Source organism: Pipistrellus kuhlii, unplaced genomic scaffold (genome assembly GCF_014108245.1).
Source record: "Pipistrellus kuhlii isolate mPipKuh1 unplaced genomic scaffold, mPipKuh1.p scaffold_m20_p_20, whole genome shotgun sequence".
Taxonomy (NCBI): domain Eukaryota; kingdom Metazoa; phylum Chordata; class Mammalia; order Chiroptera; family Vespertilionidae; genus Pipistrellus; species Pipistrellus kuhlii.
In genome coordinates, this window is record NW_023425516.1 from 18,977,390 (window position 1) to 18,982,028 (window position 4,639).

A 4,639-nucleotide genomic window follows, 5' to 3' on the forward strand; every position below is an offset into this window, starting at 1 on the left:
GTCTGAGGCCTTGGCTCCCGGCCTGACAGGTCCCACCGGCTCCCCTGGGAGAGGGGGCAGCTGGGAAGCCTGGCGGCCCTGACCCGCCCTTCCAGGAAGCGCCCTGTTTGCCGATCCTGGTGCGGGAACAGGAGCGGCCGGTTGGAAACCCGATCGGGAGGCGAAGGCCCTGATTAAGTCTGAGCGGAGCGGCGGGCAGTGGCTTCCCTGAGAAAGACGAAACCCGCCCCATCTGGTTTTGCCGATTACAATCTCCCTGGTTTATGTCGGGCTTCCTACGTTCTTGGAAGCCTGGTACAGGGAGAAGCCAGGTGGCAGGAAATCAGAGCAGCAGAGACCATGAAGAGGTGACTGTGTTCTCCTTCCTCTAAGTTCCCCTGGCGTTCAGAGAAACCAGCGTGAGGGCGTGCAAGTCAATATTAGGAACAATAGCTAATGAGTGTGGAAGGTGCCAGGCCTGTGCGAAGCACTTGGCATCCATTCTCTTTTTCAAAAAAAATACATTTTTTTTTTTTACAGAGAGGAAGGGAGAGGGATAGAGAGTTAGGAACATCGATGAGAAACATCCATCAGCTGTCTCCTGCACGCCCCCTATTGAAGATGTGCCCGCAACTAAGGCACGTGTCCCCAATCAGAATCAAACCCGGGACCCCCGAGTCCGCAGGCTGATGCTCTATCCACTGAGCCAAACTGGTTTCAGTCATTCTCTCTTTTATTTCTGCAACTGTCTCTATGTCTCCTGGAGGAATAGAAGGCTCTGAAAGGTTAAGCTCAAGGTCATGCAACTAACCAGTCGGTGGTAGACCTGGGATTGAGACGTAGATCCCTGTGACCTCAGACGTCACCCAGACACGGAAAGCACTGCAGGCCTGGCCCACTGCTTTTAGGATGTGACACTTCTGGGGTGACTCCCCTCACCCCCACTTTCAGGGATTTGCTTTTTGTTCGATAGAAACTGAAAACTCAAGTCAAGGTGCATGAAACCAGCCGAAGAATGATTCTTTTAGTCTCTGTTTTCATTCCTGGGGGGAGGGGGTGTATAAACTGGTGGGGCCTGGGTGACATTTACTTTGCAAACAACAGACGAGAGCCAGGCAGAGCCCACACCTCGCTGAGCAAACAGCATCTGGAGGACCGAGCGGGGCATGCAACGCCCCCAGCCAGGCCTTCCTTTGAGAGCCAGCCTGGTAGCTAGGAGCCTGGAGCTCTGGTCCAGCTGCCGCCATTTCCAACCCTTGGGTTCTCTGGTCCTCACCTGGAAGTGGAGGAAACCATCTTGATACCTGAGGTCCCGTCTGGCTCAGATGAGCTTGGGCAGTGCAGCATGGGGGCTAGGCGAGTTTTATGAGTCAGCCTGGTTGAGCTACAGTCGTTATCCTCTAAACCACATGTGTCAAACACAAGGCCCGCGGGCCAAATCCGTCCCGCCAGGCCTTGCAATGTGGCCCGCACCGCACTGTCATCACTGCACTCCGCTGCGTTTCCATCACAATGACAGTTTATGACTGTTCAGTAAACCATTCGGCCCTCGATTTAGGCTGGATTTTAGATTTTGGCCCCTTCTCTGATTGAGTTCGACACCCCTACTCTAAACACTAGCCTAGCTGTTGTCGTGAAGGTATGCTGTTGACGTGGTTGACACCTACAGTCAGCTGACTCCGAGGAAAGGAGAGCATCATTGAGGAGGCCTCAGCCCATCAGGGAAAGGCCTTAGGAACACGCGGTTCCTCTGAAGAAGGCCCACCTGTGGGGGCAGTGCTGGTGCCTGTCCACAGCTTCTGGCCTGCCCCTGCAATCACGTAAGCCCATGGTCGGCAAACTGCGGCTCTCTGGCCCCTTGAGTGTGGCTCTTCCACAAAATGCCACTGCCGGGGCGAGTCTATTTTGAAGAAGTGGCATTAGAAGAAGTTTAAGTTTAAAAAGTGTGGCTCTCCAAAGAAATGTCAATCGTTGTCCTGTTGATATTTGGCTCTGTTGACTAATGAGTTTGCCGACCACTGACATAAGCCAGTTCCTTGGAATAAGTTATATGTACATGGTACATACCTCAGATGCGGGACTCTCAGTGCTTCCACAGGAGAGTCCTAGGGTGATTGAAGCAGGCACAGGACCTAGTTTTACCCTTAGGGCCTAGGCACTTAATCGCACTCAGTCATTATCGCCGACTGAAGCTGCCCTTTTTGGCCGATACCTGGCCAGCGCTCAGTACATCTATAATCAGCTGCTTATCTGAAGGACAGAAAGGCTAAAAGTGACTCGGCCAGAACCACTGGCAAAGCCTGGGCGCTCCAATGCCAGGCTGGCGTGCCTCCGCAGGGCCTGGCCTGCTGCTGCTCACCCATGACCATCCCCTGAGATTCCTAAGATAGGGGTCAAATTAGTGTTCCCGTCAAGGCTGATTGGCCTAAGACCTGCCCACGGCTACCTGATCCTGATCCTATTTTTTTTAAATGTATTTTACTGATTTTTTTTTTTTTTTTTTTTTTTTTTTTTTTTTTTTTTTTTTTTACAGAGAGGAAAGGAGACGGATAGAGAGTTAGAAACATCCTTGAGAGAAAAACGTCGATCAGCTGCTTCCTGCACACTCCCTACTAGGGATGTGCCCGCAACCAAGGTACATGGCCTTGACCGGAATCGAACCTGGTAAGCAAATACTCTAGCTTCGGAAACTGTCCATGCCTTAGGCTCAAAGTGGTCCTTTTGCTTCTAGGACCATTAAAACCAGCACAGGGTGCCTTCAGCTAGGAACGGAAACTGGCCTGGGAACATTCTAGGCAGGCTGCTGACGGGGCTGGAGGATGGCCGTCACCTGGGCCAGGACCCCTGCCTGCTTGGGGCCTGAGCGCCTTTCCTTACCGAGTGGAAGGCTAGAGCTCAGCGTTCTGGGGGCCAGCAGGTGCCTCTGTGACCTTCAATTTCTGTTATCTGCCAAGTTGGCATCCTGATACCTTTTCTGTTTGTTTCTTTTGTTAATCCTCACCTGAGGATGTTTTTCCATTGGTTTTTAAGGAGAGTGGAAGAGACAGGGAAAGACAGAAACATCAACGTGAGAGATACATATGTAGATTGGCTGCCTCCCGCACACATGACCAGACCAGGCATGGAGGTAGGGGGTAGAGGGGGTGGCAAGAATAGGGATCGAGGGAAGAGGAAAGGGGGGGATCAAGCCTGCAACCGAGGTTTGTACCCTTGACTGGAATCAAACCATAGACCCTTCCGTCCCTGGGCCTGTGCTCTATCCACTGAGCCACACCGGCTTTTAAGGTAAGACATTTGAGGGATGCGCTAAACATCACATCAGGTTCTGGGAGCTAAGAAAACGGCGGGAACCCTGTGAGAAAACATCAGAAATTACCCAGAACCCCCTCGCAAGGAAAGCCCCAGCAAAAAGACGAGTGACAGAATGCGAAAACCGAGACGTCGAAAACCGTTCCTCTGATGCCCAGGTCCAGGGAATTCTGGTAGGTGCCGCTTGGCAGGCGGCCACGGCCCTCCCCGGTGGCCGCTATGTTCACGTCTGAAACACCTGCCGCAGTTTCCAGGATGCTAACATTTACTTTGGTCTCGATGTCGATGCCTTTTGCTCAGAGAGCAGCTGTGGGCTATGCTCTTTCATCATTCCCACCGGACCATGCTCTGCTGATAAGAAAATAAATACCGCTCCTGTCGATAGCCCCGGAGCCGCCTTCGGAGCCGGGCTGGAGCTGGGGGCTGCCTCTGCGTGAGATGAAAAGCCGGCTCTATCTCGGGGCTGCAAGGACTATTGTCCTTTGCAAACTTGGCCATCCGGCTTCACGTTACCTCCCCCAGCAGGTGCTCCGGCCGCCGGCCGCCCCTGGCCTGGCGCTCATTTACATGATTCCCCTCTGCTCGGCCCGGCTGGGAACGGATGAACCGTAACGAGGAAAGCTTAGACAGGAAGCAGGGTACTGGTGCCTGCCAGGTGCTGCAGGTGGGCAAGCAGGGGAGGGTGGCTGCTGCCGGGGGCCGGCTCTCCTTTGGGGGAGGGGGGGAGTGCTGAAGATGGGAACTGGACAGAGGGGGCAATGGCACACCGTTGTGAATGCACCAAACGCCACTTTAAAATTATGAATTTTTAAATATGTGAATTTCACCTCAATCAGAGACAAAATGTTCTGTGACATCCAGAAGCCAGATACAAAAGAGTCTGACCTGCATGATTTTATTCATCTGAATTTTCGGAGCAGGCTCCTTTATGGTGATAGAAATCAGAATCGTGGTTGCAGGGGGCCGGGGGTGGGGGGAGCAGGCAGGAAAGAGGCACAAGGGAATAGTCTACATCTTATTTTGGGCAATTATGACTGAGTATATACAATCGTCACAAAACTTTAATTGTAGCCGAAACTGGTTTGGCTCAGTGGATAGAGCGTCGGTCTGCGGACTGAAAGGTCCCAGGTTCGATTCCGGTCAAGGACATGTACCTTGGTTACAGGCACATCCCCAGTAGGGGGTGTGCAAGAGGCAACTGGTCGATGTTTCTCTCTCGTTGACGTTTCTAGCTCTCTATCTCTCTCCCTTCCTCTCTGTAAAAAATCAGTAAAATATATTAAAAAACAAACAAAAAAACACAAAACTTGAATTGTAGCCCAGCTGGCACGGCTCAGTGGTAAGTGTTGAC